Below are 13,973 nucleotides of genomic sequence, written 5' to 3'. Positions count from 1 at the left end.
CACAGAACTGTCAGGTTACATATTACTGCCAAACCAATGCGAACCATCACCCACCCACATGGACGCATCACCTTCGCCAGCATAGCCTTCCGCACGCACACTCACACATTTATTATGCTATTTTTTCCTTTCTCCTTTTATCCCTTTTAATTTTTTCCAACAGTTTTACTAGCAAGTCATTTACATATCCTATAATTCAATAGATCAATCATTCAATCATATTGCGGAGAATTGTACTTCGCCCCCCACATCAATTTAGAGCAGTGGTTCTCAACCTTCCTCATGCAGCGACCCTTTCATACAGTTCCTCATGTTGTGGTGACCCCCCCCCCCCAAACCATAAAATTATTTTTGTTGTGACTTCATAGCTGTAATTTTGCTACTGTTATGAATTGGGCGACCCCTGTGAAAGGGTCGTTCGACAGCCCCCCCCAAAGGGGTCGCGACTCACAGGTTGAGAACTGCTGATTTGGAGCATTGCCCTTCCCCCGCGGTTAAATCACCTTTAGGATGAGTTATGCCATCACAATCCATTCTAGTGCTCCTCTCCCTTCCTGTCTTCCTTCCTTGCTCCTGGAACCCCCTTTCCCTCCCTCTCATCCACCCCCATCCATGTGTTCCCTATATCCCCTTGTATCAGTTTTTAATGCACAAAATAACTGGTGCAATGGTTAAGGTTGCATGTCAAGTTGGCTGGGCCATAACACTCAGTGGTTTGAGAGATAATGTAGTTTTTCCCTCACAATGAGATCTGATCTAATCTTCTACCATAATGAGATCTCCTATGAGCACCTATCAGTTAAAGGTATTTTCCTAGGGCTATGACCCGAGTCCCGTTTGTATACGGATGCTGCTTGGATTATTTGCTCAGTGTACAGATTGAACAAATGGGGAATGATCCGGCCCTGACACCCACCTTTCCTGATTTGAAACCACGTGGTATTCGCTAGTCTTTTGTTCAAACAAGTGCCCGTTGGTTCATGTCCCCGTCCTGCATGAGCAAAATCAACTGTTCTGGGATTCCCATTCTTCTCGGTGTTATCCTTAGTTGGTTATAATTCACACAGCTGAAGCCTTTGCGTAATCAAAATTTAAGTAAACATCTTGTATTCTCTGCCAAGATCCATCTGACATCAACAATGATAGTTCTTGTGCCATGTCCTCTGCTACATCTGCCTTGAATTTCAGGGTGCTCTCTTGTATGTACTGCGATAATTTAAAAAATTATCTTATGCAAAATTTTACTTCCACCTAATATTAATGTTATTATTAGGTAATTTCCAGATTCTGTTGGTCACCTTTCCTTGGAATGGATACAGGTGTGCATCTCTCCTAGCAGTTAGTTGTGTTCTCGATTTCCTTAGACTGGTGAGTGCTTCATCAGCTTGCTCCAACATTCCAGTTGGTGCTCCATCAGTTCTTGTAGCCTCGCTTTTCACTAATGACCTCACTGCAGCTTAGACTGCTTCCCTGGGACCAGGAGTGCTTGATCGAATGCTTGCTCTCGAAAGGGTTGAAACTTGACACAGTGACACTCAGACTTTCCATTTTCTTTTGATGCTTCCGGCATCGTGCACTGTTTTGCATGTGGACTCCTTCAGTATTTCGACTCGAGGCTTGAATTTTTTTTCAGTTCTTTCAGCTTGAGAAATGCCGAATGGTTGCTTTTTGGGTTTTCTAACTCCAGGTCTTTGCGCTTCTTGAGCTGCTCTTTGGGATTTTCTGTTCAGCTCTCGTACGTCATCATTTCTCCCACTGGCTTTAGTTACTCTACCTTCAAGAGCAAGTTTCGGGTCTCTTCTGAGTTCCGCTTTGGTCATACGATGACCGTTTGAGAGTCCCAGGACGAGCCATTTGGGAGACCCACAGAGCTGGTAAAGAGAATGAACGTGAGGGAGAACCTGTTGGGTAGCTTCTAATCCTAACCGCGCGACCCACGCACTGTTTACTGTGTGCGGGGCCATCCTGAATGTTTAGTATGAGGTTACTGCATTTCATTTACAGTGAGCCCACAAGGAAGGTGCTCGTGCCATCGTTTTACAAGGAGGAACCTAAACAACCTCAGAGCTACCCGGCGATTCCACTGGACATGACCCTCCACAGGTGAGAGTCAAACTCTCTGCCGCCGAAATTTGTGAGGAGCGAGTCGTTACGCAGCAGTCTTTGTTTAGTGACGCGAACTGCGGGGGGTTCGCTTTATCCACAGTGCCACCGGTGCTCCCAACGACGAGGTGACTGAAGCTGAAAACGCCTACGTCATTTGCCCACGTGGGCGCACGTGTTTTTCAAGCTGTGAGATGTATACAGATCACTTCGGCATCTGGATCATACAGTTTCTTATTCAGCAGGTCTGGGTTGGGGCTGGATGCGTGGTCAGGTGAGCATGGGGCTGCTAACTCAAGATCAGTGGTTCAAATACATCAGCCACTTCACAGCGACATATCGCCTGGGAAGCTCCTCGGGGCAGTTTCCCCCAGCCATGTGGGGTCACTATGAGTCAGAATGATTCCATAACAGTAGGTGGGGTGGGGCCTGAGGGCTCAGGTTTCTCATTTGCTCCCCAGTGGGACTGATATAACCCACGGAATAATCAAGCCCTGGAGCCGCTTCTTGATGCCCGCCATGGTAGCACATTGGGATCACCTGGGATCTTTCCTGATGCTGTCACCTGGCATCGCCCCTCAGCAGCTCTGGGAGAAGTGGTCTGGAATGCAGCCTGGCTCTCAAACCCAAACTCAACCTGTTGCTTTCCGGTCCATTCCACAGCGTGTGGTCCAGAGCAGAGCTGTGCTTCACAGGTTGGCATGGGTGTCATCTCCACGGCCAGGCCTTTGTTCTTTGGTGCCGGTTGGTGGTTTTGAAGCACCCAGCCTTGGTTTTCAGCCGAGAGCCAAACTTCTGTTCGCCCAGGGACCCGTCCGAGCGTTCTAGGAGACTGCACCATGAAGCAGTGTGTGAGCACCCCTGGGTGAAGGAAATAAGGCAAGGTAGAGAATGAGTGGTCAGATGCCAGGGGTTGTGTTTGTTTCAAAACAAGCAGGAAGTGTTGGGTTCTAGAATCCTTAAGTTTGCAGGAATTCAGGTAAATAATAGAGTGGTCTGTTGTTGGGTTTATGAGTTAATGTGTTTCATGTGACAAGGCATTACTGAGGACCTGTTCCCACAAGGACACGTATTAACATGTGGTGGGTTCCTTTTTCTCTTTATAAAGGCATGATGGAGGGATGTAATTATGAGTTTCACTGAATTTAATATGCGTAGGACATCAATTTAGGGTTATATCTTAAAGCAAATTGGATTTACCATGCCTATTCAGGATGGTTTCTTTAAGTAGCATAAATAATTATATTGTTCCACAACTAATAGTAATTTCATAGTTATCTTTAGTAATTCGCACATGGTTTCTCTTTACTCTGCAGATACCATGCTTGGCTCAGAATTTAATTTTTAAAAATTTTCTTCTTGTCTTGGCCTTTGAAGGTATACATGGTCAGAGTTAGCATAGCTTATTAAACTAACGCTGAAGAAAAACAAACATAATGTAACAGAAGTCCAAGATTGCTTTTGCATTCAATTATTCTTGGGAATATTTTCTTGATAAGTGGATTTCAAAAAGCCAAATCCAGCTGCTATAGACTTAGTGATCTTTAGCATGCCATAAGAACTTTGGGCTTTCAGTGGCTGATTTTTCCCCCACCTCTTTTAAACAATATTTTTTTGTGAATTTGGTGAGATTTTATATAAAATTAGGTTCTCATTTAACAGTAGTTCAGTGACATTGGCTGTGTGTCAACCTGTATCAACACTCTTAATATTTTCACTCTGGTTCTGTTTTCATTTCTCTGTGTTCTCTGCCTCCCACCATATTTCCTCATCTTTGCTTTAGGGTAAATGTTGAATGTTTAGTCTTCTATAGGTGGCTTTTAAAAGGAGCACAGTCCTCATGGGCGATCATTGTGTATTCTATGAGCCAGTCTGTGATTTCGTTGAAAGGTGACCTCTGAGAGGGTCTCAGTGTGGAGTGTAAAGGCTGTGTCAGGGTGATCATTTGGGGAGTTCCTCTAGCCTCTATAAGCCCAGTCTTGGGGTCTTTTAAAAAGAATTTGAGTTTGTTGGCACATTGTTGTCCCATTCTATCTGGGACCATCTGTTTTGTCTCTGATCAAAATGGTTGTTAGTGGTGGCCAGCCGGGCACCATCTAGTTCTTCTGGTCTCGGGGTAGAGGAGGTGATTGGTCCTCTAGAGTAGTTTCTCTTTTGAATCTTTGTTGTTGTTCTCTCTTTGCTCTGGATGAGTAGTGACCAATACTTCAACGGACAGGGACAAGCTTTAAGACACCAGACACTAGTCCTCAAACTAGGATGCGGAACAGAAACCATATTAGTCTTTTTATGCCATTTGATTGGGTTGTCCCACAAGACTATGGTTCTAAGCCTTCAAACACAGTAACCAATCTCCCAAACGATTACATTAGGTCTAGGAAGTATTTGCATATTCTTGATTATACACCCAAACAGAGAGATACGCATATGCCTAAAAAATGTCCATGTTGTTGGTCGGTGCATTTGAGTCAGTTCGAACTCAGAGTGACTCTGTTTGAATGAAATACGACTCTGCTTGCACTGTCCTTCCTTACCACTCGGTCCTGTGCATGTATACACATACCTGCCTGGGCACATATACCTGTGCAAATACCATCCTGAATACATGTATGCGTACCTATCGACTATGTGACCACACACATATTTTGGTTTTTATTGTTGTGAAAGTGTATATATGAAAGCATGGACTCTAAATTACCGTTATTCTCATATGCTTCTCAGCGTTATCCTTTGCCTTGCTCAGAGTGTTCACCCTTCAGCCACCTTTGGTATTCGCTCTCCTAGCACCAAAAGTAACCAGTGTCTACTGTTTAGCATGACGCCCTCCCCTTTTCATCCCTGGCATTCACAAATGAATGCTGACTTCGGCACGTGAACCTGTCTTGTCTTCTTATAAAGGAATGACCATGCAACATTTGTCCTTTTGAGACTGACTCAATTCACTCACATGATGTCCTCTTGATCCACCTGTGTTGTGGTTTGACAACTCATCGCTGCCCTTTGGAGCCGTGTATTATCCCATTGTATGCATGCACCACATTTTGTTCGTCCATCCGCCCATGGATGGGCACTTAGGTGGTTCCATCTTTTTGTTGTTGTGAGTATGTTGCAGTGAACATTAATGTGTATGTATGACGCATTTTCCAGAAGTCCACCCCCAGGGCTTTATTCCTAAGCGCCTCCGAGTGAGACTTGAACCTCCAGCCACTCAATTATCAGCTGAGGACCTTAATGTTTGCAACCCCCACCACCCCCCTCCCAGGCCACCAGTGGATAAAAGTGCATCCCCAAGCCATGTACACAGTATTCGGAGAGGCACCAAGCATGGACAGCGGGCTCATGAACAAGACAGACACAGCCTGCTTTCTCGTGACGCACACATTCTAGTAACAGGAACAGCCAATAAGCAGGCGACTCCATAAACAATTCCAGAGAGAGAGAGAGAGAGATTCTGGGAAGGGACGCATTCGTAAAATGAAACCTAGGGCTTGGGAGCTGCTTGAGACAAGAGGTCAAAGAAGAACTTGCCCTTCCTGGGCGGCATTTTGCTTGGACTAGAAGCGTGAGAAGGAAGCACTTTCAGAGCGGCAATGGTTTAGTTACACGGGTGCAGAAGCCCTGTGGATAAAGGAGCTTGGCACACTTGGGGTCGTAAAAGAGGCTATTGGGACTGAAACGGGGATGGGAAGGAGGATGGGGGATAAGATGTTGGGGTGGAGGGAGGGAGGCCATGCCTGCGTGCACCTCAGTGAAGAGACATACCTCTTCATAAACATCATGAACCTGTGGTCTTAGAGCCGTTGTTATTTTTGTGGGGTATTTTCCCCCAAACCATTTTATCAGGAGCTAATTCAGACATCATATCATTCTGTAGTTCAGAACCACCAAGTAGTAATGTACAATTGCTACCACCTCAGTTTCAAACTATTTTCTTCCTTCTTGAAATTAGCTGCCTTAAAAAAAATCAGCTCCCTTTCTCTCTCCCCCCATTTCCCCCACTGTGCACCCACACATCCCCCCAGGAAGCCTCATTCTTATAGTTTTCTCTATAGGTTCATCAGTCCTGGGTTTCCTGTACCCCAAAATAGACAGACGCACAACCAAGATTCAAGAGGACTTGTGCTTTTTTTTTTGTTTTTTTGCATTCATTAAATTTTCTCCAGTGAGTACATTTGCAATAGAAAGAGTTGTATCATTTAAAAGGATTAAATTTACTTTCTCCATGTGGAAAACAGCCAGTGCTTTGTACCTCAGGAAAGAATGCCAGGTCCTGTTGGTATAAGTAATTGTAGCGTTGCAGAAACTGTGGTTTCTGGAGTCTGCATTTGAACTTCCTCCTTCCCTCTCCCATCCCCCAGTTTACTAGAGCCCAGAAGGTTTTTGATTTTAAAAAAGGAATTTGTTTATGTAAACGATTAGTAACTACTCTTGTAAGTAACTTGTATTTTGTGTTTAAAATCGTTTTATTAGGGGCTCATACAACTCTTATCACAATCCATCCATACATCAATTGTGTAAAGCACATTTGTACTTTCATTGCCCTCATCATTCTCAAAACATTTGCTCTCCACTTAAGCCCCTGGTATCAGCTCCTCATTTTCCCTCTCCCTCCCTGTTCCCCTCTCCCTCACGAACCTTTGATAATTTATAAATTATTATTTTGTCATATCTTGTCCTGTCTGACGTTTCCCTGCCACCTGTAATTTTTAAGTGAGATTGGTGTCACTACCTTGTTGAAATGTAGTATGTTGATGCTGCTTGTTTGCAGATGTTTTGTCAATTCAATATGGTTTTCCCTGTAAACTCTAGATTAGACAGAAATTAAGTACATGTTGGTTTTCAGTTTCCAAACATCTTCTCAAGTAACATTTTGTAACTGATTTATAATTAGATTGTGATGAGAAGCAAAAACAAGACCACCGCTCAGCGCCCTCAAGTATGTTGTGTCCTCTGGGCAGACTTGTAGGACCGAGTGGGACTGCGACTGAGCTGCTGAGACTGGAATTCTTTATGGGAGTGGGAAGCACTGACTTCTCTGGTGGAGCTGGATGGTGATTTCGAACTGCTCACCTTGTGGCCAGCAGCCTATCGCATAACCAGTACGCCACCTGGACTCTTATATTGTTATCAGGGAATGTAGCTTATTTGAAATTTAGTTTCTGAAACTGCCTTTGTTACTTAATATATGATCCATTTAAAAAAATCATTTTATTGGAGGCTCGTACAGCTCTTAAAACAATCCTTACATCCACTGTGTCAAGCACATTTGTACATAGGTTGCCATCATCCTTATCAAAAGATTCTCTTTCTGCTTGAGCCCTTGGTATCAGCTCCTCATATTCCCCCCTGAACCTTTAATAATTTATAAATTATTGTTATTTTCATATCTTACACTGACTGCTGTCTCCCTTCATCCACGTTTCTGTTGTTCGTCCCCGTGGGGGCTGGGGAAGGTGGGAGGGGTAGGGGTGGTGGATTATGTTGATCATTGTGATAAGTTCCCCCATTCTCCCCTACCTTCCCCCTACCCTCATGATATCACTGCTCCCATTATTGTACCCGAGGGAGTTATCTATCCTGGATTCCTTGTGTCAAGAGCTCTTATCTGTATCAGTGTATATCCAAGGTTTCAGTACAGCACCGACTAAGCATACAACATTCCTCTAGTTATTTAATGCTTCCTCCTCCCCCCCCCCCACTATCATGACCCCAATTCCACCTTACTAATCCAGCTAGACCAGAACATGTACACTGGTATATGATCCATTTTTAATAATGGTTTCATATGGTCTTGAATATTTTCTTTTTATTGTGTGAGAAGTGCTAAACACTTAAATTTAAGATTATTAACCATATTATTTGAGGCACTTATGTTATTTCTTTTTACCATTTGTAATATTTTATTATGCAGTTATGATTTTTAAATGACTGTTATTACAAACCTTTTGCTTGCAATGATTATTGCCAGCATTCATTTGATTTTCAACGATTGCCGAGGGCGGAGCAGAAGGCGCCTCTGAGTAGCTTGCCTCAGCTCACAAGGGCACCAGCAGGGTCAGCATTTCAGTGGCAGTGTTCTTAGAAGTAGACAGTGGCACAGATCTGGAAAGCTTAATTTTTGCTGCAACACGATTGGTTTACATCACCATTTGAAAGGTTTTAGATTAACCAAGTATGTGTTTTCACTTAAGGAAATGTTTACAAATATTAGACGGAGTCCTTAAACCCAAGCCTGCTCTGGAAGATCATATCCTTAGACAGTGGGGCAGAAGGTCATCTCAGCACTCACAGGCCCTCAATAAAGTCTCTGCCCTGACGTTTCTAGAAAGTCCGTCCCCCAGCACAATGTACTTAATTTAAAATAAAAGTCCAAGGGGGACTATTTGTCTCCATTGCTAAAATGAATTGCAGACCAAAATTGCTGATTACAAAATTGAAACGGCATTAAAATGCATCCCTGAAAGCTGCTCCTTTCTAAGACATTTGTACAGACTTCATGTGAGGACAGCATGATGCTTGAGCCTGTCTCCAGAGAGAAGGCGCTCTCAGTCTGCACTCCATTTTTCTTTAGAAATACATTGAAACAAACCCTACAATGCAGACGATAGAGAACAATGTTTCTTTTACAAAAGAAAAGCATCTGCAGCATCTTACACGTAGTGTAACTTGGCAACACGGTTTGTGTTCATATAGTTCACTGGTGGTTAACAGGCACATCACACAAGAATCCTTTAAAATGGACTGAAGAGACCATGGAGCTTCCCCGTGGACGCTCTGAAGTCCCCGGAGGTTTCAGAAAGTGTGGTAGACAGATGGACGCAAAGGCTCTCACCCTTGAGTCAGGATATTTGAGTTAATTTCTTGCTTGTATTTTTTGAAGGTAATCCATTTGTAAACTCAAAGTTGGTTAAAACCCTTTTAGTCTTTCTGCTGAATATTTTGAGCATTTCCACTTTCTTCTTTTTGTCGTGTCACGAGCTTCTTTCTTGCTGCTGTTTCCTCGGCTCTCATTCTTGTTTCTTAGCAGCATTGGCTTGTAGCTGTGAATATTCTTCTTGTGCTTTCTGATGGAATGTGTCCTTTGTTTCCGTAGGGGAGCGAAGGAGTTCACCCTTGGGCTACCTTGTTCTTCTGGCCGAGGATGGTCCAGGCTACACTGTCCTCAGGCACAGGCTGGTCAAGGCTCGCTTGCTCCTCTGGGAAAGGCCAGGTAACTTGTTCTCCTGGCAAAGGCTGGGGAACGTACCTGATCTGTATCAGGAGCCTTTCCTCTCAGTTGAATAGAGATGTTCCCTGTGGTCTGGGGATGCATCTGTGAGCAGGGATCCTGTGAGGTTTGAGCCTTTCTTTCCTTCCAAAGCAGGTTCTTGTAACTGCTGAATCTTTAGCTTTCTTTGAAGTGCAAAAGCCTTGCCCCATCTGGAATCTCCCTACAAAAGCCTTCAGATGGTTTCACTTCCCAATTCTTGACTTCAACTGGGGAAAGAACCGCTTTGCCAAGCACCTCCGGACACCGCGAGCGAACCCCTGATCTGATCTAACAGTTACTTAGCTGTATTAGAGATCTCACATTAGGAATGTGACTTTCTTCATTTATATCCATACTTTTTTTAGTTTTTTTGTATGTGTTTTGAGTATGTTACTACAGTTATATAACTTTATTAGGAACTATCTTGTTGGATGATAGCAAAATCTCCTTTGTCTCTTTTTTAATTGTTACTCATTTCAAATGCCTGGTGTTAACATTTCACTCCCCGGGCCTTCTTTTGATTGGTATTTTCCAGATCAGCCATGCTTTTTTATTTCCTAAATTTTAAACTTTTGGTGTTGTTTTATTTTAGGTGTGTATCTTGTAAGCAGTCGATGGTGGATTCTTTTTTTTTAAATTTTTTTAATTTTAACAATTTATTGGGGCTCATACAATTCTTATCACAGTTCATACATATACATACATCAATTGTATAAAGCACATCTGTACAGTCTTTGCCCTAATCTTTTTTTCTCCTCTTTTCTTTTTTTACATTTTATTAGGGACTCATACAACTCTTATCACCATCCATACATATACATACATCAATTATATAAAGCACATCCATACATTCCCTGCCCCAATCATTCTCAAGGCATTTGCTCTCCACTGAAGCCCCTTGCATCAGGTCCTCTTTTTTTTTTCCCCTCCCTACCCGATGGTGGATTCTTAACCCAACTTCAGAGTTGTGTTTTTTTTTCAGAGTTTGTTTTTTTGTTGTTGAGTTTACTCTTTATTCTAATGAACAATATATTCAGATTTATTTGTGTCATCCTTTTTGTTTTCAACCACGCATTTTCTGTTTTCAAATTCATTTCATTTTCCTTTCTATTGAAGTGATAATTTGTTGTTTTTTTTCTCTGTCAGTTTGGAAAGTATACATTCCATACCTGTTCTTTCTAAGTCAACTCTAAAGGTTAATACAGGTTCTTTTTAAAAAAAAGATTTATTCCCCAGCAGTTTGATTTATACTTCACATATTGTAAAAGTCAACAATTCAGTCACATCCAGAGGAGTTGTACAATCATCACCACAATCAGTTTGAGAACATTTTCTTAATTTGTGTGCTCGTTGTTAGCTCCCTATTTCCCCCCAATCTCCCCAAAGAACCATTCATCTAGTTACTGTCTCGATCGCTTTATCAACCCTGAAGTTCTTATACATTAAAATATTAAAAAAGCTAACAAGAATTTAAAAAGTAAAACGGATTTAAAAATCTCAATGAAAAAGAAAGGAAATATTCAAACCTAGAACAAATTGAAATGGATCATAAAGGAGATCCAATGATAGGGAGTGAAATTTTAAGCTAACTGCATCTGCAGCAGTCCAGTGCCCAGTGCATTCTGCATGACAGCATCCCTGGTCAGAGGAGATTGACGAGAGGCTAAAGCCCCATCTATTTCCCCCTTCACTTTTTTTTTAACAAACTGAAACCGCTTTAAAATGGGTCAAAAGGGAGATCCAATGATAAGATACTACATGTTGACCCAACTACATCTGCCATAATCGACTTTACAATGCTCTCTGTCTGACAACAGGGCTGTTCTCACCCCTCAACCACGATTGGAGGAACTCTCTGAGACTCAGTCCCTGTGTGTACCCTGCGAATGGATTTGGGGGTCCACTGTCATCTGCAGCTTTCTGCAACCCAGGTGTTCACAGTTTAAGCTCTGATACCATTCCCTCCTTTAGATTTGGATTATATTCTTTACAGTGCTTGGATCACACAGGCTGGTGTATTCTTTGCTGTGGAATTAATTGATGTTTACACGATTTTAAAAAATCATCTTAGTGATATATAATTCACATTTCATACAGTTCAATGATTTAACTCTATTAAAATGGATTGTGCATGCATCACTTCAATTTTAGAATCTTTTCTTCTTTCCTGTACTAGTTGCTATTAGCTCCCCATTTCCCCCAACTTTCAATGATAACCCTAAGAAACTGTTAATCAGGATTTACCTATCCTGAGTTTCATATAAAGAAAATACAAAGGAAAACCCCAACAACTATAACAGTATAATCCACAGAAAAAAAACTCAATTTGAAAAAAGCGGAAAATAGTTTTACTAGAACAAAATAAGAATGAGACCAAAGGGGAAACATGATACTATGTTCAATTTTAACCTAATTATATCTGCAGTACTCCACTTTCTGAGGGCACGGTTGTTCCCATCTCCAAGAGTGGTCCAAGGGGTTCAATGGAGGCTTACTCTCAGTGGAGACGCTGCAAATGGATTTTGGACTTTCACTGTCAGCCGTGGCCTTCTGCAAACTGGGTGCTCATTATTTAAGCCTAGTGAAAGTCCCTCTTCTAGTCTTGGAGTTTTATGATCTCAAATGAATTTTTAAATAAAGCATTCAGGTTTGTCAGTGTCTCTGTTGTTTCAGAACAGCTAATAATGTTAGCATATTTTAATTTTTCTATGCAGCATCTCTTTCTGGCAACCCCAACATTATTATTATTTGGCGTGAAAGTTGACAGTGCACATTGATTTCCCATTTGCACAGCGATGTACACACATTTTGTTTCATGTCCTTAGTTGCAGTCTCCTCAGTGTAACAGTATACTTTCTGTGAGTGTTGTTTATTTCCACTTATGTTCGCCATTTCCATCTGTCTTTTCTGGTGCTTCCTGCCTTGTGTGCTTTGCTGCGGGGCCGAAGCTAGAGTAGGCCTTTTGGTTGTCCACGCTCGATTGTTCTGCGGCACCTCCATGGGTGTTACTTCACTTTAGACCTGTCTCTTGCTTGACTGAAAAGCTTGGAGACTGTCTACGCGTCAGTGTCTCAGTGGCTATAGACTAGTGGAACCACTGATAAAGAAAACCTGAATGTCTTATTTACATGGATCGAGTTCTTTTCCCACATTTCTCTCCCATTCTGTTCAGAACCTTCTAGTGTGATCCCTTTCAGAGTGGTTGGTCGTGATTCCAAACTCACTGTCACGGAGATGCTTCTGTCTCAGAGTAACTGTAGGACAGGGTCGAGCTGTGCCTGGGGCCTCCGGATGCTGTAACCCCACGGAATACCAAGCCTTATCTTTCTCTTGTTGAGTTCTTCTGGGCTCAGGAGCATGGGGACTAAGAGCCCTGTGGTCCATTGGGCTTTTGGTCTAATTGTTTCCATATGTCTTTGATTTTTCTCTCCTTTTTTTGTTCTCAGTGATGAGAAAACAATACTGCGTTGTAGATGGCCACTGGCAAACTAGTAGGACCCTAGTCATTGCTCATCGAAGAAAACAGAACATTGTCTGTAAGGACTGCTATGCCAGTTGACCTTGGTGTCCCCCAAGACTATGTGGTTCTAAGCCACAAGTCCAGTGACTCGATTCCTCAAAGTGTTTCGTTATGGCTAAGAAGATTTCATACCTTTATTCCTTGTATGCTCAACTGTACACATGGATACATTTTCAGCCCATACAAATACATTAAGTAGAACTAGCCTCTGGCAAACCTGTATATGTATGCTCATGGGCATATTCTGTGCTCCATCCCAGGCCTGTTCCTCTTACATAGCTATCTGTGTATCCACTCATGGAGCATTTTCTGTTAGTATCGCATTGTTGCCTCTCACTCTTGTGTACCTCCCAGGGCCTCCCTTTGGCTTGCTCGTGTCATGCTGACCTCAGCCTTATTGCATAACACCTTCCACTTTACCCCACGAATCCACATCTACTCCGGAGCACAGCGGGTTACATGGGGGCCTGATAAGCGACGAGGTCAGCCCTTGGAAAAAGCAGCCACTCTGCAGGAGAAAGAGGCAGCTCTGTACCCCGGTGAGAGTTACACTCTCAGACACTCTCAAGGGCAGTTCTTCTTGCCCTGTGGGGTCGCTATGAATCTGAATCAACTCCATGGCAGTAGTTTTTTGTTTTTGACTCTAGTTCAGTGGTTCTCAACCTGTGGATCGTGACCCCTTTGGGGGTCAAATGACCCTTTTGCAGGGGTCACCCAATTCATAACAGTAGCAAAATTACAGTGATGAAGTAGCAACAAAATAATTTTATGGTTGGGGGGTCAGCACAGCATGAGGAACTATATTAAAGGCTCGCGGCATTAGGAAGGTTGAGACCCACTGCTCTAGTTAGTGATTTTTTTTCCTCCCTCTCATCCTTATCCTTTGTAAACATCAAAAACAAAAATGCTCCCTCCCCTCAGAAGAATTTATTACAGAGGACAGCACTGAATCTGCAGCTCCGGGAGAGGGACATGTCTGATCAGAGCACAGAGGAGCACATGAAGGGAGAGAAAGAGAGAGTGGAGCACACACTGGCTCACCAAACCTCGTTGATGAGATTCCTGCTCAGAGAAGCCAATCCACAGAGAAGACCATATGGC

General features: G+C 42.8%; 1 protein-coding gene across 11 annotated transcripts in view; it reads left to right on the top strand.

The window, feature by feature from the left end:
• The window catches only part of B3GALNT1 (beta-1,3-N-acetylgalactosaminyltransferase 1 (Globoside blood group)), a 41,744-nt gene that overhangs the window by 13,736 nt on the left and 14,035 nt on the right, over positions 1-13,973 (top strand). For 4 of the 11 annotated variants that reach the window (XM_075546994.1, XM_075546997.1, XM_075546996.1 and 1 more), the window contains exon 3: positions 2,005-2,103. The exons of the other annotated variants lie outside the window; for them this stretch is intronic. The gene's annotated coding sequence lies outside the window, so the exon portion shown is untranslated. The remainder of the gene's footprint in view (positions 1-2,004; positions 2,104-13,973) is intronic. 11 annotated transcript variants of the gene reach the window in all.

This window comes from Tenrec ecaudatus, chromosome 4 (assembly GCF_050624435.1).
Source record: "Tenrec ecaudatus isolate mTenEca1 chromosome 4, mTenEca1.hap1, whole genome shotgun sequence".
In the NCBI taxonomy this organism is placed as follows: Eukaryota; Metazoa; Chordata; class Mammalia; order Afrosoricida; family Tenrecidae; genus Tenrec; species Tenrec ecaudatus.
Note: the sequence above shows the minus strand (reverse complement) of the source record. Positions and strands in the feature narration are given on the sequence as shown.